This window comes from Prionailurus bengalensis, chromosome X (genome assembly GCF_016509475.1).
Source record: "Prionailurus bengalensis isolate Pbe53 chromosome X, Fcat_Pben_1.1_paternal_pri, whole genome shotgun sequence".
Lineage (NCBI taxonomy): Eukaryota > Metazoa > Chordata > Mammalia > Carnivora > Felidae > Prionailurus > Prionailurus bengalensis.
The window spans coordinates 6,134,710-6,157,130 of NC_057361.1; the positions used below are offsets into that span (position 1 = coordinate 6,134,710).

At 41.5% G+C, this 22,421-nt stretch overlaps 1 long non-coding RNA gene across 1 annotated transcript in view; it reads right to left on the minus strand.

The window, feature by feature from the left end:
* Positions 1-3,499: 3,499 nt before the first annotated feature.
* The window catches only part of LOC122477603, a 363,494-nt gene continuing 344,572 nt past the window's right edge, over positions 3,500-22,421 (minus strand). Inside the window, exon 4 of the long non-coding RNA XR_006295735.1 lies at positions 3,500-3,580. This is a non-coding gene — a long non-coding RNA (uncharacterized LOC122477603). The remainder of the gene's footprint in view (positions 3,581-22,421) is intronic.

Below are 22,421 nucleotides of genomic sequence, written 5' to 3' on the forward strand. Positions count from 1 at the left end.
CTGCTTAATGAAGAGACATGGAGAAAATATATGTAGCACCAACAAAAGAAAGGGGTTTCATTTCCTTAATATATAAAGATTTCAAATCAATTTTAAAAATTCAACAACTCAATTAAAAGCAATGAGCAAAAGACATGAGCAGGCAGATCATATAAGATAGCAATGGCTTATAATCATGAAATGATAGTCTAATTCTGATTTTAAAAAGTCCTTTAAAAACAGAATTTCATTTTCTTTCTTTTTTAAAAAATTTTTAATTTTTTTAACATTTTTATTTATTTGTGACAGACAGAGAGAGATAGAGCACCAGCAGGGGAGGGGCAAAGAGAGAGGGAGACACAGCATCTGAAGCAGACTCCAGGCTCTGAGCTGTCGGCACAGAGCCCAATGTGGGGCTCGAACCCATGAACCGTGAGATCACGACCTGAGCCGAAGTCCACTGCTTAACTGACTGAGCCACCCAGGTGCCCCCAGAATTTCATTTTCAAAGTCCATATTGGCAAATATTAACATGTGTGGTTGCACACACAGTTGGCTGATTTGTGACGTAGCAGGTGTTCTCATACACTATTGATGAACATGAAAACTAGTATACTCTTGGGGAAAAATCTGGACAAATATCACTCCCAGTGTTGATTTCATCTCATGGGTGAACTATGTGAACACTCACACTTGAATGAGTGTGTAACTTGGTGTGTAATCAAGGAACTGGAAACATTAGAACAGACTCAGCAGTCACGGAGAAGCCGTATGCACGCAGGAGGCAGAAAACGTATTCTTCAACACAAGATGTCATAGACCTTCGGGTTTAAAGTCCCTTTGAGCAACACTCTGTTTAGTTCAAGCTGCATTGCTCATAGCTCCCTCCCCAACTTTTCTTCCCTTAGAAGGCGCCCTTACATTCCCACTTTCAGTCCCAGCCCCGTCTCCAAGGGCGTCCCAGTACTGGCGGGGGGAGGGTATGGATGGGACAGAGCAAGGAGCCATCTGATTTAGTGGGAACGCAACAGTGACATGGGGAGTAATGTGTGCATTTCTTGAGTCTCCTCTGCTTTTCACTGCAGCACAGGCACGGGCACGTACGTTGCCCACGTGAGTGATTACCTGCCCAGACACTGATGGCAAACAATGGAAGCTTCTTCCTAGATCCATTACATGACCTTCAGGGACAGTGCAAAGACCTTGTGCAGCAGCGTCCCAGCAAGGCTGACATGTGTCTGGCAGCACTGCCCCCCCCCCCGCCCCAGCATTCTCAGACATGATCCATGTCTGATCCATCTTGTGCTGGAGGCTCCTGTGTGTGTGGACTGCAAACTAGAAAGGGGCCGCTGTCCAGTGTGAATCTTTCTAAATGTCTCAGGAGATCCCCCTCTCCCCCAAGTAGATTTACCAAGACCCTCCACACCACTATCTCGCATATTGTTCTTGCCCTCCTGGAATAGTGCCCTCTGTCCATGGGTTAGCTCTCCAACTCACGTTATACCGCTCTCCCAGGCATGGGAAGTAACCTCTTCCCTCCTGCATATGCCATAGGCATGTCTATCGTGTATCTGGTAAGGCTTTATTAAAAGTAGCGGTTTCTATTCTCTTGACTTGTTGGTACGTCTTTGCGTGCGTCCTGTGTGGCATATATTTGTGTGTGGCACGCGTACGTGTGCATGTATGCGCATAAGCATGGTGGGTGGGGCATGGATGGCAGACAGAGAAGCAAATCTCACCACGCTCCGTCTCAGGTGATCACTAAGGCAACACGCATCACAACCAGAATGTTCACAAATGAGGGTTCTTCACACAAGAGTGCATATGATACGCCTCATTTGGAGGAGCAAGATACGCATACATGTACATACATTTCTGCTTGTACATACATTTATAATTTCAAAAAACACTTGTAAGGCTGCTAACAATTTCTGGGGATGGTGGGCTCTAGATTACTTTTGAATATCTTATTTTTCCTTTTGTTTCTTTTTATACATGTACATTTTGTGATAAAATATAGTTAATAAAAATGAAAAAAAAACACAAAAGAAATTTTTTAAATGGGAGGAGGGAAAAAAGCTAGGAGAGATCATTAGAGTCTCCTTCCTTCCTTCCTTCCTTCCTTCCTTCCTTCCTTCCTTCCTTCCTTTCTTTCTTTCTTTCTTTCTTTCTTTCTTTCTTTCTTTCTTTCTTTCTTTCTTGTATTGATTCTCCCAGCTGTGCTGGTCCCTTATGCTCCAATCATCTAAAGTCAGAAAGCATGAATGCTTCCCAGAGCGTTATTCATGTCGCGAGCACTCTCCTCAAGGGTGAGTGAGAAGGCATTTTCTAGGTAAGCAAACTGCTGGGTAATAAGTGTGCTGAGCAACACGTTTACAGAAATGTTCTGGGGAATGGATTTACTTGGAAATAGAATTAACCGTTGCCATAAGAGATTGCTGAAGGAAGGCACATGTCTATACAAACATACCACTGCAGTCCTAAAACTATTATTTGGGGCAGATTTTCATTGGTTTAATAAGCTGTTCTAAAGGCCTCAGAGTCTTTTCAATTCGCCTCCCCCAGAACTGTTCAGTGCCGCCTGAGGGGTTCTTGAACAACGCCCCCATTAGAGAAACATCATCTGCCACTCGGTGGACCCCCACTTACACCACCTTCAAGTGCCACAGACAGCAGGCTCAAGCACACACATCTCCCTTTGCCCCAGGGAATATCCTGCTTAAGTGAACTAAATGGCCTTTTTTCCTGCCTTCCGATGCCCCTGTAAAGGGGCCACTTAACACTTTATAAGGGCGGGGGGCCTCTAGTTCAACGGGACACCTGTAGATTCTAAAATACACTCTCGCTGAGAAAAGCATGCACTGCCTACAACGATTCAGTTTAACTCCACGTTACCAACACTCTCCGTGAAAACAGAGTCCTAAATAGAAAACTCGGGCAAGTCTTCAAGTAAATCATAAACTCTCCAGCGATGTGTGTGTCTTCTCTCTCTTTCACAGCTCAGGGAAAGGGAAGAGACCAGGTACCATCATCACCACTGGAAATGGAGATGGTTGAAGAGGCTCTGCTCACAGCTACCCTACACGGCTCTCACTGCTGTTCCAGTCAGTCTGTCCAACTGGGGCCATGCACGTCTGGGCTCCTTGTACACAGTGTTTTGAGCAGCACCCCTCTCAAAGCACAACACGACCAGGCAGAAAGTTGCCCTAAGATTGGAGTCCCATTCAACAGCTCATAGCAAGACTGTTGGGAAATCGACGCGACTGTTCCTGGGCTCTCAACGGCTTTGGCATGAGCTACAATGACAATTTAGAATCCCAAAATTCTACCTCCTACTACTTGACTTAAAGATAATGAGACATAACTACTTCATCTTTGCTTTCAAGGTGCCCTCAACACAGCTAAAGCATTTAGCATTCAGTACATCTTTCCTCATCCGAATTATCCCCCGTTATGTGACCCATGTCTGTTTCTCTTTCTAAACGTGAGAGAATGTCTTCGTGTTATCACAGTAACTCACCCTTGCAGGCTGAGCTCTCCCAGCTGAGCAACGGGTAATGTCCGAGCAGTTATAACGGAGTCTGTAGAATAATTGTTCTCACTGGAAATGGAACAAAAGAAGAGAGTTTGTCAGGATTTTTCCACCGTGTTTTATTCTGCTCACATTTAGATTAAACCCAGTGTAGGATGTGTATAGCCAGACTCTCAAATGATTCTGAATCTTCTGACATAAATTTAAGACAGAATATGTCTCTACTGAAAACTCAAAACAATATCGAAGATAAGTAGGCAGGAATGTTCATGTGCAAATTTGACCTCTAGAAAGATCTTTGATTATAGACATCAGTGCTTAATGTATAAAGTTTTTATAATCTGAAACTCCCCAATGCTCTCACCAAAAAAGAACACTTAAATAAATCCCAAGCACAGTGTCTAAAATTTGACTGCAGTCTATTTCCAGTTACAAATAAATACATGTTTGAATTTATAGATATTTCTTTCATTGACTAACTTTTCCCTATGTGAATTAAAATTATTTTTCAAACTAAATACATTTTAGTGTATTGTTGTCCCTTCCTCAACTGAAAATATTTCATTTAATCTCCAAGGATACGACCTTAACAAAATGACCAAGAACTAAAATATACAAAGATTAATGACTAGCTTGTATAATGAAAAAGTAACATGCAAATCCATGTTACAAGGCAATGTTTGACTTTAAAGTTAATGGTTATATAAGTAAGTACATCATATTGCTGAGGACAGAATATTTCTTTTTTTTTTTTTCAACGTTTATTTATTTTTGGGACAGAGAGAGACAGAGCATGAACGGGGGAGGGGCAGAGAGAGAGGGAGACACAGAATCGGAAACAGGCTCCAGGCTCCGAGCCATCAGCCCAGAGCCTGACGCGGGGCTTGAACTCACGGACCGCGAGATCGTAACCTGGCTGAAGTCGGACGCTTAACTGACTGCACCACCCAGGCGCCCCGAGGATAGAATATTTCTTACAGGCAAAAAAAAAAAAAAAAAAGAGGAGTGACTGGTGATTGTACCACTTGGTCAATGCCTTGGAGGCCTGGAGGGAGCTGACCTCACGTATAATATGTATGGGCAGCAAGATGTGTAGTGATCAAAGTCCTACAAGATCTCATATTTGTCATTCCATTGGATCAAACCCTGTAGAGAGCATTAAAACTTTCCAGCAGTGAGTGTGAAAGTGCAGGTGTGGAGAGGCTGGAATCCACCCCAAAAAGTGGAATATTTTATCATTGACATTGTATAGAATTGCTAGTGCATGGTAATAATAAACAGAAGATGGACATTGGGTCTGTTCTATCATTGCCTTTAGTTCTCTGGACCACTTCCTGTGGAATTCTGAAAAAGTAACTGATAATCTAGGATTGCTAATGCTGTAGCAACAGAATGTTTTTGTTAGGATGAAATAGTATTCAGAATTCCAGTGTTCCTTTTGGACAAAACCACTGCCCCTTTTGCTCCATGGCCCTGAGGACTCCACAGAAGGCCTAAAAAGAGGGTCTTGATTGGATCCTGGTGAATAGGGATACAGAGACCATGCAAGGCATCCTGAAAGACCTCACACCAGGATCCTGGGAAGTCCATCAGTCCAAGTAGGGCTTAGGAGACATGGAAACAGAAGGGAGGCTGAGGATAGCAGGCAGCACACCCAGCGCTGGCATTAGTTACAATTTTGACTCATTTCAGTCCTATATTGGGAGATAATTCTATTTCCAAAGACAGTTGGTCTTTATTCTCTCAGTTGAGTCCTCCCTTTAGGGTAACTCCAGAGTTTCTTTATAAAATGTGCTTACATTCCACTGTTTTTGAATTTCTCTGGCCAGAGTTGACCTTTCTATGCAACTAGGAAGGGAAAAATAATTTCCATGTCCAAGTTTAATTCTCATGTGCTTGATCCTGCAATTATTGTCCCTTGAAAATATGAGTTTAACCTTAGGACACTGGCAAGCCCCATGTTATTAATACACGGGTTTTTCCCTAGGACTGTGAAGGAGTTCTCAGAAGACAGAGAGAGCTTGGACTTTCTCCAAACCTTTGGCCTTTCTAAATCTCTCCAGCTTTTGTTCCTACAGTCTGGAAAGAACTGCTTTTTCTGTCCAGCTTTCAGTTTCTGCAGTTCTCTGTTTCAGCTGTCCCCCGTCTAAGCTAAGACAAGAGGTGCTTTGCTTTGCACAGTCAGCCAGCTGTTCCAGCTGTTCAAACTATAAATTAATTTTCCAGGAGAGAAAGAAAGGTAGGCAACTCTCTTGGTCAACAAAGCAGGATGCATTTACCAGCCCCAGAGATCTTGGCCAGTTACCGTGTCCGCCGAGGAAGGGTGCAGGTGGAGAAAAGAAATGAAACTAGCAACCTTTCCTGCTCTTCTGGTGTTACAGCTATTCTGAGAGATAAGAAATCTCTTCCCAGCTATTTTTCTCATATTATATGAATTGAGAGATGCTCTTCTGGGGAAACCTCCCCTAGGACACATCATTGGAATGTTAACTTTGCCAGGGTCTTCCAGCTTTGTCAAAATAGGTCCCTTGGAGATATTGCCCCTATGTAGTCTGAACCCAATTTTTGTTGTCACAAGAATTTTAAATGAACCGAATGTTGGACAATCAAGATCATTCCTTTTTGTTTTCGTTCATCTTGGAATGCATAGATCATGGCACATTGTCATAATTTGCTTGCATGACGCAACTCGCTCACGGTCGTGTGTATTAGCTATAAATGCACGCATGTGCGGGCTTATCTCCATTGTACGTGCACGTGTTCACTTTTGTCTGCACTCCTCCTCCCATCCCCCTGGAAACAGCCTTCCCAATAATCTGTTGTACACATTTGTGTAAAATGTATGTCATTGTTTTCGGTTGTAGATGTGTGTCTCCATGTTATATTTTGTTGTCATGTGTTGGTGCGTGATGGGCTCAACTGTTTTGTGTAATAGATTACATTCTATTTCTCACTTTTTTTCACACTGTGCTATTGGGATCTATCTACCATGCAGTGTTCACACATAGTGATGGCTTCTGACAGCAGGATAATGCTCTGAAGTATGCGCCTTCTGCATGCTCCACAGCCCATCCCCAGCGATGTCCCCAGTTCCTGGCCAGTACACACATCATGATGAACCCTCTTGGACATGTCTCCCAGTGGTCTGTTGTGATAATTTATTTGGGTTATATACTCAGAGTACAAATTTGGGTCACAGACTATTTTGATATTTAATGTGATTAAACCCTGTAGAGTTTTATATTGTTCCCATATAAGACCCTCTATGGGAAAAGATGCTCAACGTCGCTCCTCATCAGGGAAATACAAACCAAAACCACACTTGGATACCACCACATGCCGGTCATAGTGGCTGAAATGAACAAATCAGGAGACTATAGATGCTGGAGAGGATGTGGAGAAACGGGAACCCTCTTGCACTGTTGGTGGGAATGCAAATTGGTGCAGCTGCTCTGGAAAACAGTGTGGAGGTTCCTCAAAAAATTAAAAATAGATCTACCCTATGACCCAGCAATAGCACTGCTAGGAATTTACCCAAGGGGTACAGAAGTACTGATGCATAGGGGCGCTTGTACCCCAATGTTTATAGCAGCACTTTTAATGGTAGCCAAATTATGGAAAGAGCCTAAATGTCCATCAACTGATGAATGGATAAAGAAATTGTGGTTTATACACACAATGGAATACTACTTGGTAATGAGAAAGAATGAAATATAGCCTTTTGTAGCAATGAGGATGGAACTGGAGAGTGTTATGCTACGTGAAATATGTCGTACAGAGAAAGACAGATACCATATGTTTTCACTCCTATGTGGATCTGGAGAAACTTAACAGAAGACCATGTGGAGGGTGAAGGGGAAAAAAAGGGTTAGAGAGGGAGGGAGCCAAACCATAAGAGACTCTTAAAAGCTGAGAACAAACTGAGGGTTGATGTGGGGTGGGTGATGGGTATTGAGGAGGGCACCTGTTGGGATGAGCACTGGGCATTGTATGGAAACCAATTTGACAATAAATTTCATATTTAAAAAAAAAGACTCTCTATGATATCCTAGTTGTCCATGTTTTTGGCCTTAGATTAAAACCATGCTATTTTGATTACTATGGCTTTTGTGTATGACTTAATATCTGTTAAAGGAAGTTTTTCCTATGTAATATTTTTGTCAAATTTTTGTCATTTTCATGGAAGTGCATTCTTTGATAGACATTAAAAAATTTTTTAATGTTTATATTTGAGAGAGAGAGAGACAGAGACAGAGTACAAGTTGGGGAGGGGCAGAGAGAGAAGGAGACACAGAATCCAAATCAGGCTCCAGGTTCTGAGCTGTCAGCACAGAGCCTGACACGGGGCTCAAACTCACAAACTGCAAGATCATGACCTGAGCCAAAGTTGGACGCTTAACGGACTGAGCCACCCAGGCGCCCCTCTTTAATTTTTTTTAATGTTTATTTATCTTTGAGAGAGAGAGAGAGACAGAGAGAGAGACAGAGACAGAGAGACAGAGTGCAAGTCAGGGAGGGGCAGAGAGAGAGGGAGACACAGAATCTGAAGCAGTGATAGACATTTTAGATTCAGTTTATCAAGTTTTAAATAAATTCAGCTGAAATACTGAATTTAAAAATTAGGAGAATTGACACCTCTATAATATTAAAATTGTATCATCTCAGGAAAGGAATGTCTATTCAGATATTCATATCTTCTTCTGTCCTTTATAGGAACTTCACATTTTTCTCCATAGACTTTTTTTTTTGTTTTGTTTTTCAACGTTTTTTATTTACTTTTGGGACAGAGAGAGACAGAGCACGAACGGGGGAGGGGCAGAGAGAGAGGGAGACACAGAATCGGAAACAGGCTCCAGGCTCTGAGCCATCAGCCCAGAGCCTGACGCGGGGCTCGAACTCCCGGACCGAGAGATCGTGACCTGGCTGAAGTCGGACGCTTAACCGACTGCGCCACCCAGGTGCCCCACCATAGACTTTGCAAATACAGATACTTGATGGTTTCTTTGCTGTTGTGAATGGTATCTTATGTTGCTTTATATACTCAAATGTTGGTGTGGAGACTTACTTCCAATTTTTGTGAGTTTATCTTGCTTCAGCAAGATTACTGAACTCTAATTATAATAGTTTGTCTAGGGATTCTGTTGTTTTTGTATGTAAATGATTGTTTCATCTGCAGATGATGTAATATAAGAAGCCCCATGGGGCGCCTGGGTGGCGCAGTCGGTTAAGCGTCCGACTTCAGCCAGGTCACGATCTCGTGGTCCGGGAGTTCGAGCCCCGCGTCGGGCTCTGGGCTGATGGCTCAGAGCCTGGAGCCTGTTTCCGATTCTGTGTCTCCCTCTCTCTCTGCCCCTGCCCCGTTCATGCTCTGTCTCTCTCTGTCCCAAAAATAAATAAACGTTGAAAAAAAAAAATTTAAGAAGCCCCGTTCCATACCATAAGAAAAGTAAAAGAAATGAGAAGTGTAAATATTGGACCATTTTGATATATGCTCTGTGAGTTTGCAAAAATAACATACAGAAAACCTTGGTTTGCAAGCATAATTCTTTCCGGAAACATGTTCGGAATCCAAAGCACTTCCATACATATCAAAGTGAATTTTCCAACAAGAAATAATGGAAACTCAGATGATTCGCTCCACAACCCAAAAATACTAATATAAAAATGATTACAATACTGTAATATAATACAAAATAATAAAGAAAATATAAAGAAAAATAAATTAACCTGCACTTCCCTTTGAAAACCTTTGTGGCTGGTGTGAGGGAGACAAGAAAAAGGAGGGTTATTGTGTAGGACTACTTTCACTATCACTAATGGAATCACTGCTATTTATTGGGTTAATAGAATCTTTTTCTTTTCGTGCAACTTTAACAAGGTACCTATCCAATGACCTAGAATGAAGCAAAGCATTCCTAACCTTACTCTTGTATACAAAATCAAAGGACTGTCCATAGGTGCTGTGAAGTGACAAAAAAAAAAATACACTAGTTCCAGTTATGGGCACTTTGCCACGTTCTGAAAAATCAGTCATTTCTGCCAAACACCGCAGCCTGAGGCAGAGCATCCGAGCACGGGAGATGATCACCCACAGTCCCACAGAGAGAGAGAGAGAGACATAGACAGAGACAGAGACAGAGACAGAAAGAGAGAGAAGAACCATTGGCTCAGTTGTGATCCTGTGATGTTCGGCATCACATACTACTCATATCGGAAGACATTACTTGTTTATCAAGTTAAAATTCATTAGAAATGTTTGCTCGTCTTGTGGAACACTCACAAAACAAGTTCTTGCAATCCAAGGTTTTACTGTATATTGTTTGCTGGCCATACAGTTCTATCTAACTATAATATCTCAAGCTTTTTAATTATATCATTCAGATCTTTTATAATGGTGCTTTTTTGGCAGCTTGATTGACCCACTTCTTAGAGGAATATGTTTATTAAGATCCATATTTAGGGGTGCCTGGGTGGCTCTGTCAGTTGAGCATCTGACTTCGGCTCAGCTCATGATCTCACGGTCCGTGAGTTCGAGCCCCGCATCAGGCTCTGTGCTGATGGCTCAGAGCCTGGAACCTGCTTTGGATTCTGTGTCTCCCTCTCTCTCTGACCCTCCCCCATTCATGCGCTGTCTCCCTCTGTCTCAAAAATAGATAAACATTAAAAAAATTGAAGATCCATATTTACTATTGAGTTCTTAAACTCACTAGTATCCAGATCTTTCCCCTATTGAGGTATGGGTTTAAGGAAGCTCTCATATCCCTTTGATCTCCTCATTGTGTTGCCCACTGTTTGGTGCTGTTTAGAGTTTTAGTTCTGAGTTAAGATACCCTTCACCTTTCTCTCTTTTTATCCTGGCTTTATTAGATGACAATCAAGTACCTGACCTAGATCACCACCCTGCTTCTATATTTGTTACAGTCTTTACCTGGAGTTGAGCAATTCTTCTGTTTCAAAGCGGAGTTTTTGCCCAGCAAATCTTGCCTGAAAATATTTTCAATACACTCCCACATTTTAATTGAGAATTTGGTTAGATATAGACTTTTTATGTTCAAAGTAAGGATAAAATGTTACTCTATTTTAAGGCTGCTCAGGGTGCCGTAACACAATACTATTGATTCAGGGCCTTCAACAACAGAGATTTATTTTCCTACAGTTCTGAAGGCTAGAAGTCCCACATGGAGGCACCGGCCAGTTTGGTCCCTGGTGAGAGCTCTTCCTGACTTCCCACTGCTTCCTCTCCTGGCCTTTCCTCTGCAGGTAACCCAGAGACACAGCAGGCTCTCTGTGTCTCTACCTATAAGGGCACCGATCCCAACATGAGGGATCCACTCTCATGACCCGATTCCCTTCCCAAAGCCCCATCTCCACATGTCATCACACTGAAGGTCGGGGCTTCGACATATGAAATTTGGGAGGCCACAAACGTTCAGTCTACAACACTGACTTCTTAGAGTTAGTGTTGATGTTGAGAATTATGTTGTCAGTTTGATTCTTGTTCTTTGGAAGCCTATTACTTTCTACTTGGAACTTCTTTTGTTCGAATATGCCTACGTATGTGTTTTCTGTACCTATCATGTTGACAATGCTCTGAGCCATTTCCATCAAATATCTTTGATCTTTAATCATCTTCTTCCTCCTCCTCCTCCTCCTCCTCCTCTTCCTCCTCCTCCTCCTGCTGCTGCTGCTGCTTCGTCGTCGTCGTCTTCTTCTTCTTCTTCTTCTTCTGTAATGGAGCATCTCTTCATTTTTCCCAAGAATGCTTCCTTTCCATTTTTTCTTAAACTTTATGGGTCTCTCATCCATTTGTTGCTAGTTCTCTTTCTACTCACCATGTCCTTGGCACTTCTGTTGCAATTCTCTTCTTTTTAGCCTTTCCCAACATTTTTTATGGAGGAGTCTTGAAACTTACTTTGCAGCTCACCCATTTTTTTTCACCTGTATCCATTCTGCTATTCAGTCCAGTACCCACATCCTTTACTTTAACACTCATGGTCTTCATACTATACATTCCACTTGGTTCACTTCTGTAACTTATTATTATGTGCCCTATCTTGGTACACTCTTCCACTATCTCACTGACTATATTATATGTACATTCTTAAGCCATCTCCCTCTGCAATTATACTGACATGGTTATATGTTTTTCAATTTGCTTTTTTTCTTAGAGGTTGTACTCTTTGGGTCTTTAGTTATTTTAGTCTGTGAGTGTACATTATTTGAGGAGAGAGTTCTCCCCTGGAGGCTATGTTGCCCCCCACGAGACATTTGGCAATGTCTGGGACTATTTTTAGTTGTCACAGCTGGGTTAAGGGTGATGCTACTGGCATCTAGTGAGTAGAGCCCAGGAATGCTGCTCAACATTGTACAATAGACAAAACAGCCCCACAACCCCCACAACAAAGAACTGTATGGTCCCAAATGTTACTCCTGCCAAGGCTGAGAAGCTCTCAGTTAGGAGTATCACTGCTCTGTGTGCCGGAGAGGGCCTGATCCTAAGGGTGGAGGCCCTAGGCAGCATGGAACCACCGTGGGATGGACACTTCTTTTCCCTCAACAATACCAGACAACCTCTAGTCAGGGTTTCCTCTAAGGTTGTTCCCTAAATTTCATCTCCTGAGGTTGAGGTTCACCACTGCTGGGTGTTTAGAAGGGGTGTGGGCAGAGGAGGAGATGCCCAAGGAGGGCAGATCTGATGCAAGGAGATGCCTTTCACCAATTCCTCACCCAGTGAAGATGCTGTACTGCCTTGAAAAGATCACCCACCTCAAGAATATCAGTGGCCTGGCTATTGCAACAGTTTTCTTATAGCAAAAGGGGCAGGTAGAGACTGCCCCTGCCCCCCACACACCCAAAGCAGTATCAGAGAGAGGTGAGACGGGAAATTAATTTTTTCCACCAATTCTCTCACTAGCCTTTTGGAAGCCTGGTTATAGTTTAGTGAGGCAACCTCCCACCTGTCACCCCCAGAGAGGTGTGAATCCATTTCCAGGATTTTTCAGGGAACTTTGGTGGTTACTATAGGGTGTTTCCTCCTGTCTTTTAGCCTTTCCTTCTGCTTCCATAGCTGTCAGTCTATGATTGCCGCTCAAGTTTCATGGGAAACCCTATCAACTCTAAAAAGTATTACTTTGACGGGGTGTCTGGGTGGCTCAGTCGGTTAAGCATCCGACTTCTCCCCAGGTCATGATCTCACGGCTCAGCTCGTGAGTTTGAGCCCTGCATCAGTCTCTGTGCTGACAGCTCAGACCCTGGAGCCTGCTTTGGATTCCGTGTCTCCCTCTCTCTCTGTCCCTCCCTGGCTCATGCTCTGTGTCTCTCTCTCACAAAAATGAATACACATTAAAATTTTTTTTGAAAAAGTATTAATTTGAGATGCCTTGTGAAAACTAAGATATTGAAGTTGAGTTATTTCTGTAAATTCCATTCTTTGATGGATGATGTAATAGATTGTTGTACATACGTTTAAATGCTGTGGGATATATTTTTGAGTTGTTATTTTCCCCCACTTTGAACACAAAATGATTTTTCTCTTGACTCTGACAGTTACCATTCACATGAATATTTAAATGATAAGGAAACTAAATGTTTTTCCCCTTTCCGGTTTCTACCGAGTACCGTTTAACATGACATGTCCTTCTTCTCTCTCAGGGAACAGAATCTCATTCTTAGCCACTAATAACATTAATCAAAGCAGTCTTTTATGACATGTAAATAAATGAATTTTCCTTTACATGCACAGGACAATATAGATGATCTGTAGAGACTGGGTATTTATCACAGTGATATATTCCTATTATCACATTGCCATTACTTAGTCATTGGTTCAGGGAAAGTACACTGCTTAGGATATCAAGGATATCGAGACAGCAGTGTAGAGAAAGAAAAAAGCTTATGGAAATTCAGAGATGGCTTTCATGGCCCACTCCCTATTTTATTGTTATAGATTACTCACATGGCTTATAATCAGACTTAAAATACAGACTAAACATTAATAGCACTTTCTCATGAGAAAGCAGTTTTTCACGTGTATGTAAGACATACATTGCAAATAATGCATCTGAGAAAAAAATTTTAAAGCAAGCTTAAACTCTCTTTTAATTAGGTTTGTATACATTCAAATGTCTAAGAGAAAAGTGATTTTATTTTTTATCTACCTGTATATCTACTTATCATTCTATCATTTATTTTTGTGGTTTGGTACATGATCATTTTCCATAAACTGTCAGTTGAAATCAACTGGTAAAGTACAGCCAATTTTTTATCAAACTCTAGAAACATAACTGCAGATGCAAATATTTTTATGAATTCTAGTATATCATAAGCACACCCAGATCTAATAAAAGTAGCATATAGATATTCTCAGAGTAAATGCAACAGTAACCTGAATGCCTGTGAACATTTTATTCAAATACACTGAATGTAGTTCTACGAAGTATACTTTAGGACATAAACAAGGATGCAAGAATTCAAAACTTTTGCAGACTCTAGACAACACGAACACTAATCAAGATAAAACAACTGTCTCCCATTTCAAGTTTTCCGTTTTGTCCTATGTTTCAAACCAAGGGACCAGCCAACTGCTACCCTCAAGCACAATCAGGCCCAACATCGTTTTTTGGTACACAAACACATCCACTTGGCCATGAATTGTCTATGACTGCTTTCATACTACGGTGTCAGAGTTGAAGCCATCGGACCCACAAAACCTAAAACATGTACTATCTGGCCCTTTACAGAAAGAGTTTGCTGACCTCTGTCATGAGCCATGAATAAATGAACGTACTGAAGTTGCTGCCATGTTCTCTCTACTATTACCTAATCTAATGGCGGCTGGAATGTTCTTCCTACCTCAATAAGGTGGATTTGGCATCCTTCCCATGTCTCCTATATGGTGAGCCATGTTAAGTTTTCTCTTCTCTTGCTGTGGGCTGGCATGAGCAGTTTTTCCTGCCATGGGAGCTCTTTGCAACAACTGCCCAGTTATCGTACACTTTCATTCTTAACTTATCCTGAAATTATCTGCACAAACATTTCCTTTGTGCTAAGCTTGGACAAGCAGTGATTCATACTTTTGTTGGCAAAATGAAAACCTTGATTAGAATCAATAATATCAAATAGCTGCCATCAATTAAAAACGCTTCCAACAAACTCTTTGTAGCAGAGTTGTGTAAATGGATATGGCCTTGATTTATTAGGGAATGGAGGGATGCATAGTGAAAGGTATTGATTTTTCCATTTTTTTTTCCCCCAGATACTGGTAGCATACAATTGATTTATAGTATCATTAGCATTGTTATGGTTCTAAGCATTTTTTAATTGCCATTGTTACTTCCCTTATAACTCATGAGTTATTTAGGGATGTATTTTTAAATTCCCAAACATAAGGGATTTTATTAACTATGTTTTTATTGTTGATTTCCAATTTACTGCTTTGTGGTCATTCTCAGTACATGGGGTATAAGTTTATGTATGTGTAACATACGAAGCTTCTTAATGTCATTGCTAAAACCTTCTATCTACATTCTAATACTCTTTTATCTTGATCTACCAATTTCTTTTTAAAAAATTTTTTTAATCTTTTTAAAATTTATTTTTGAAGGAGAGAGAGACAGAGCATGAGCGGGGAAGGAGCAGAGAGAGGGGGAGACACAGAATTCGAAGCAGGCTCCAGGTTCTGAGCTGTCAGCACAGAGCCCAATGCGGGGCTCGAACTCACAAACCACAAGATCAGGACCTGAGCCAAAGTCGGACGCTCAACCGACTGAGCCACCCAGGTGCCCTTTGATCTACCAATTTCTGACAAAAACATGCTACAACACTAAACTGCTAATGAATGTGTCCATTTCTCTTGCTAATTCCATCAGTTTCCTTTTTGGAATTCAAGGTACATGCAATTTCATATTGCTGTATCTTCTTAGTAGACTTGTCCTTTTGTTTCCATTATATATCATCTTATTTTGGTAAAACAGTTTGTGCATTAAATTCTATATTGTGGGATACTGGCACTAGTAGCTTTCTTTTTATTAGTATTCTCCTTGATTTTATTTAGCTGTGTCATATTTATATAGCTCGATTTTTAGTAGATCAGTCTATTTACATTCATGATAATTAATGTTATATTGGGGCTTACCTCCACCATTTTATCTTGTGTTTTTTATATCGCCTTTTTTTCCCCTTTCTTTCTTTTTTTCTCCCTAGCTAGTTAGTTAGTTAGTAGGTTTCATGCCCAGCACAGAGCCCATAGCAAGGCTTGAACTCTAAGATCAAGACCTGAGCTAAGATCAAGATCCTGACATTTAACTGACTGAGCCAACCAGGTACTGCTATTTTTTAAATTTAACGTTTTTTCCTTTTATTTCTTCTCAGTTGTGGTTATTTATCATGTGTTATCATGGTTACTTTCACTGTGGCATATACTAAACAGTAATTTAAAATAAAATCTGAGGTTCATTCTGAAAAAATCTGAAGTTATTCAGTAATTGTGTACTTCATCAAAAGACTGCACTCCCACCTTGTTATCGCTGCCAGAGTTTTCATTTTCAACTTTTAGTGCAAAATGTCATTTTTACATTTAGCATTGAATTAAATTAGTCGGTATTTCATCCACTTCTGGACACCTTGTTTCTTAATACCTATCTCTTCCCTCTTACCTTCGCGTGTTTTTTTTCTTAACAAAGAACATCCTTGAATATTTATTTAAGTGCTAGTTCCATAGTCTGTATATATAAATTCTGTATGTGAAAACAAAATGCCTGTATTTGATGCTTCTTCTTGAATTTTAAGATGGCAATTGCTCTCCTTCTAACCTCAAGTACTGAGAAGTGCACTGTTAGTTGAATTGTAATTCCCTTGCAGGTGATTTGATGTTTCTCTGTGGCCGCTTCATAATTTCTCTTCGTTCTCAGTGGTTTGGAAGTAACTCTTATATGCCACGGAATGGAGTTATATTTATCTATCTTTTCAGTTCACAGAGTGCACTTCTGATCTAAAGACTGCAATTCTGAATAATTTTGGCTATTACTCTATTCAACTCCACCCATGTTCCAGCCATTTATCTTATCAAGTAATATTAAAGGATCTCAGTCTGGGCTCCAAATCTCATACCTATTCTTCTATATTTTTATATTTCTTTAAAAAAAATCTTTTTCCAGGGTCACCTGGGTGGCTCAGTCAGTTGAGCATCTGATTCTTCATTTCGGCTCAGGTCATGATCCCAGGGTGTTAGTATTGATCCCTGCATCAGGCTCTGCACTGAGCATGGAGCCTGCTTAAGACTTTCTCCCTCTCTCCCCTCCCCCCCCCCGCCCCGCCCATGTGCACTCTCTCAAAAAAATTTTTTTTTATTTTAATCTTTTACTATTCTGTTAGGTCTAATGTTGTAACAACATCTAATTACTAATTTCTCTTCGAATATGTGTAGTAAGAGTTTATCCCAAGAATAATTTGTTTTTTACTGATAACTGCTAAATTTTTCTGTGATCTCTAACATTTTATGCTAATTTCTGCCTATCTTGATAACTCCCCTGCCCTTTTAAAAAGGATGTTTTTAATTCATATAGGCATCTTAAATATATTACTTTTAAGCTCTCAGACTGCTCTAGAGTACTTTAACTTCAAGTTATATAACTTTTTAAATTATTTTTTTAATGATTTTATTGACGGTAATAGCCTCTTAGCAATTGGGTTTCTTCACAAGTTTTGGAATTTTGGATTGTGGCTCTTTTGGAGGGGTGGTTTTTGTTTCTCTTTTCTAGTTCTTTCTCCTTCCTTCTTTCCCTCTCTCTCCTGTCTCTAGGCTTAGTCCTTGTGTATAATAATTTCATGGCTGGTTGAACCCCCAAGCCCCCTGTGATAGTTAATTTTAGGTGTCAACTTGGCTGGGCCACGGTGCCCAAATATTTGCTGAAACATTTTTCTGGATGTTCTATGAGGCTCTTTTTCGATGAGATTGCATGTTGGTAAACCATGAATAAAATGTACTTCATAATGTGGGTGGGCCTCATCCAATCACATTAATAGAACAAAAGACTGACTTCCCTTGAGCAAGAAGGAATTCTGCTGACAGATGATCTTCAGACTTAAAAGCATTATCGACTCTTCCCTGGTTCTCCAGCCTGCTGGTCTACCTGCAGAGTTCGGATTTGTCAGCCTCCATAATCATTAAAGTGAATTCCTTACAATAAATCTCTATCTATATACACACATCCTATTAGTTAAATCTCTCTGGAGTATAATAACTAATAACCCTCCCCCCAAAACCTGTCAGGATGAGATATAATAATGGCATTTCAAGGCTGCTGTTGTATGATAGGGAAATTCAGCTAGAGCAGATCTTGCCCCTGAATGACTGGGTGACTTGGTCCAATCTCTGGTCTTGAGGCTATGTATGTGTCCTTAAGCCTCTCTAAACCTGGCTAAAAGTCCTAACCTCAGGCAGTGGTCAGTGGCTGCCTTCCCTCAGCTTGTTCACTGGGGTAGGGGGTGATTCTTGCTTAAGTTCCTAATGTGTCCAAGTGAACCTGGATCCATGAACATTGCGACAGGAAATTCACAAGACACACCTGCTGACAAATAGCAAGTATGGATACATCTATTTTCTTCCTGTGATAACCAAACAGTGGAAAGGAGTAATGACTTCTGCCATTACAAAGGAGTAATGACTTTCCCAAATATATTTGGGAAAATATCCTTTGAGGAAGAAGAATCTTTCATCCAGAAGACCCAAAAGAACTTCATCCTGATAATCCTTTGCTATAGAAGAATTTCTATAATTGATTGAAAATAGACATCATGAAGTCATGCTTTGTACAAAAACAACTCGCCACATAGGCTGAGATTAAAAGATGACGTGATGTGGGCGCCTGGGTGGCTCAATCGGTTAAGCGTCCGACTTCAGCCAGGTCACGATCTCGCGGTCCGTGAGTTTGAGCCCTGCGTCAGGCTCTGGGCTGATGGTTCAGAGCCTGGAGCCTGTTTCCGATTCTGTGTCTCCCTCTCTCTCTGCCCCTCCCCCGTTCATGCTCTGTCTCTCTCTGTCCCAAAAATAAATAAACGTTGAAAAAAAAATAAAAAAAAAAAGATGACGTGATGAGCTACAAAGAGGCAGGCTTCTCTGCAGAACATCACTGCACCTGCCTCAACCTTATTCCCCTTGCAGATCTCGGAGTCAACGTTTCCTCTTTGCCTTGCTCAGACCCGGCTCCTTCTCCCACCACATTAACACTGCTATCATCATCATCCAGGACTTACCCTACTGACACATTCCATACGATATTGTGTTATAATTTGTTTATCATCAGTGTCACTCCTAATGAAACAGAAATCTTCTAAGGGCTGGAACCTCTTCTACCTAACAGATATTCGAGTCGGCTGTGCCTGGACCCAGGCTTAGCACATCACTCCTACCCCGGTAAATATTTTTTGAAGAGTTGACTGGATTCTCTTCATTCTGAATAGTCTTCCTATTTCTGGGCATTTGTGACCTACATATAAAACTATTCCTCTGAAACTTTATAGATGTACATTGTGTTTTACAACAAACATGTGATTGATTGAGACATTCTCTCTTTTTTGGTGCACGTAGAGTTCATATGTCCACCAACAGCGGCTGTCTTCCTCTGCAGACCCCTCAGCATTCTCCTAAGTGGGAGCAACCCTAGTCAGCCTTCCACGCTCTGTGTACAGCTGATGGAGGCCTAACGTTTATGATTCTTGCCCTATACTTTCCACTTCACCTCGCTGGAAAATTGAACAAATGACTATAGAAAAGTAAATTTAAAAGAGAGATGCGATGGCGGGGAGGTGCCTGGGTGGCTCAGTCTGTTACGTGTCTGACTTTGATTTCGGCTCAGGTCACGATCTCACAGTTCATGAATTCAAGCCCGACATTGGGCTCTCTGCTGTCGGCACAAAGCCTGCTTTGCATCCTCGACCCCCCTCTCTCTCTGCCCCTCCTCTAGCTCTCTCTCTCTCAAAAATACATAAACATTAAAAATTTTTTAAGCATAAAAATTAAAATAAAATATAAATGCTACGGGAAAACTGCTTTCATACTTCCTCAAATCAGATAGTGGGGCTCAGAGAAGGAGTCAGCAGTCTGATGTGACAGCAGAAAGGTTTGCAGCGATTACAGCATTCCACCCTTCCTCAGCAGGAATGGCCCATAATACCTTCGTAGGAAACAGAACCTTAAGGGGGCAGAACCATGGCTCTTACAGCAAACGTATTAGGAGGCCATTAGACAGTCACTGAAAGGAGTTCTGAGGAATTCTGCTCCATCCCCTCAGGTCTTCACAAATTAGCCAATGAAAACCTCGTCCAAACCTAAACCATTGCTTTGTAAGTCATTATGGAGGCCCGAGGTGATGTGGGACAGCTGTTTCATAACTAGTACCCGAAAAGATGAATGGACTAAGAAATGAAGAAAGGGAGACTCGACTGCAGGCAAAGATGCCTTCTCCCTCAGATTCAACCATGGGGATGTTATTTAATTTTTTCAAATGGGTGGGGAGGAGGGGAATAAAGGCGTCATCGCGTCGACATCGGGTGTCTCAAGGAAAATATCAGATTCTGAATGTAAATTTTAATACTTTTCTCTACTAAATTTGCAACAAGTTTTGAAATAATTCCCAGGAGTATAGATTTGTGTCAACGTTCTACAACCATTCTAAACTGTATGGTACAAGTAAAGGAAGTTCTTTCAAATATTTAATTGTAAATGTTTATAATCTAAAGAGGCAAAGACTAGTTGAAACAATGATAGTATCAGCAGGAAAGGAAGATCAGGGCGCTGGCTACAGGACAAGAAAATACTAAATGTTTTAATGCAATACTGATCAGTATTTTCTCTCATGATAATTCTCATGGCTTCCTCTAGGTAGAAACTGCAGATATGTACTCTACCAAGCACAACTTGAGTTGCCCATTTTGACTTAGCAAACCTAAGGTGAGTAGGATGTAAGCTCTGGGAGAAGGGTGTATAGAATATCTCTCTTCCCCCATTGTGCCTTGATAATTCCAAACCTTTCAGTAACCCTCTGGTATCAGTGTATTTGGCTAAATTACATAGATATTGGGGCACCCGGGTGGCTCAGTCAGTTAAGCGTCCAACTCTTGACCTTGGCTCAGGTCATGATTTCACAGTTCATGAGTTCGAGCCCTGCGTCAGGCTCTGTGCTGACAGTGCAGAGCCTGCTTGGGATTCTCTCTCTCCTTCTCTCTCTGCCCCTCCCCAGTTCATGCTCTAAATAAATAAATAAATAAATAAATAAATAAATCTTTAAATTCCATAGATATTAATGAGACCCAAATATCAAAGAGATAACATCAAAAAGTCCTCTTCTAAGTTAAATGCATTTGGAACGTCTGGTCAAATAAGGGAGAGTTCTGCCGGCTGGAAGAGGAGAGCCTTTAAGCATGCGAGCATCTGGGCTGCTTATGTTCTGAGCTCATTACAAGACCGATGTGGTGACAAGGAGAAGCCAAGTCACTGGCCGAGCACAGGAGGCCCCCAACCTTGGGCTCGATGGCAGGCTGTGACTTGGCGGACGACAGCATGGCTGGGAACCTCTTCCCTGAGCCCTGTGAATCGCTCACGCAAGCACGCCCACCTGCACAGGTGTCTGAGCAGCCAAGCACCCTGGAGCAGCAGCCCCGAAGCCACAGGTTTCTACGGCCTGGGTTCTGTGGGGCATTTGGAAACATGGCTGAGTTCTATGGCTCGTCCCTGAAGCCTACCTATCATGTGCCTTTCTGGTCTGTGGGATAAGCGATAAGCCTTCTCTGTGCTCATCTGAATACCATACAGTCCAGGGAATTTAGGCCTCAACCGATTTATTTTTCCTTTTGTGGTATCTAGATACCCTCACCAAAAAATAACAGCAAAAACTGATGAGATACACTTGTCGAACCGCACCTACTCTTATGAATAGATGAAATCCTTTAGAATCCCCTTAATGTTTGTCTGCAAATATTAGCTATGCCATCCTGGTTTAAGATGCTTGAGAAACCTGAGCTGTGCTAACACAATTAATTTGCTCATTATATACATCTTCATCAGCAGGGAAAGGTAAATCCCAGGCCAGCCGGGGATGATATTAAAAATTCCAAATGAGTGGGTTTTACAGCAATGAGTACTGAACATTTTTAAGTATTTTTCTCCCTTCTGGTAGTTGCAGTGTTATTTAATTCATAGTCCATGGCTATGCCGTGTACCCATGTCAACAATCCTAACCTTTTATAATCCCTTAACAATCATTTTACAGCTTGGGCTGCGAGTTTAGCAGCCTGCCATGGGCTTCTGGATGTGATTACGGGCTGGCGAATTGTAGAGCCCCGCGGTGGAATAGTCTCACTCCATCACATCATGTTGTAAAGTTGGGGTCCCACCCCCCTTCAATCTGCCTCCTAAGGCTTTTGCTGTTGTCTCTACCACAGAATTTGTACTTTGAGTCTCTGTGCAGCTACCTGTGTCTGGAAGATTTCTGTGTGTTGAGCATGAAGTAGTGCTGTCACCCCCATCACTGATTCTGCTTCCCCCATGCAGGCTTCTGTGATATGCCAAACCCCATGACTCTTTACAGTTCCTCCTAAGGAAGTTTACCAGCTCCTCTTGGCTGTATCTCTGTAACTCATATTCAAACCTTATTTCTCCAGCTCTTCTTAAGAGCAGGGTATTGGCCTTTGCTGTGATTCTAAACTCGTTTCTTCCCTAGGCTGTAACAGACATTGCATTGTGATTATCAATTTGCCTTGCTAGCTCGAGAGTACCTCTAGGGAGCGTGATCTATCTACCTATCATGGGAGGATTTGGGGTCTTCCTTACGTGGAAATTGTTCCTTCTACTGCAGCATCCGAGGTCAGAAATTCCACTGAGAGAAATAATTATTTTATTCTTTAAAAAAATGTT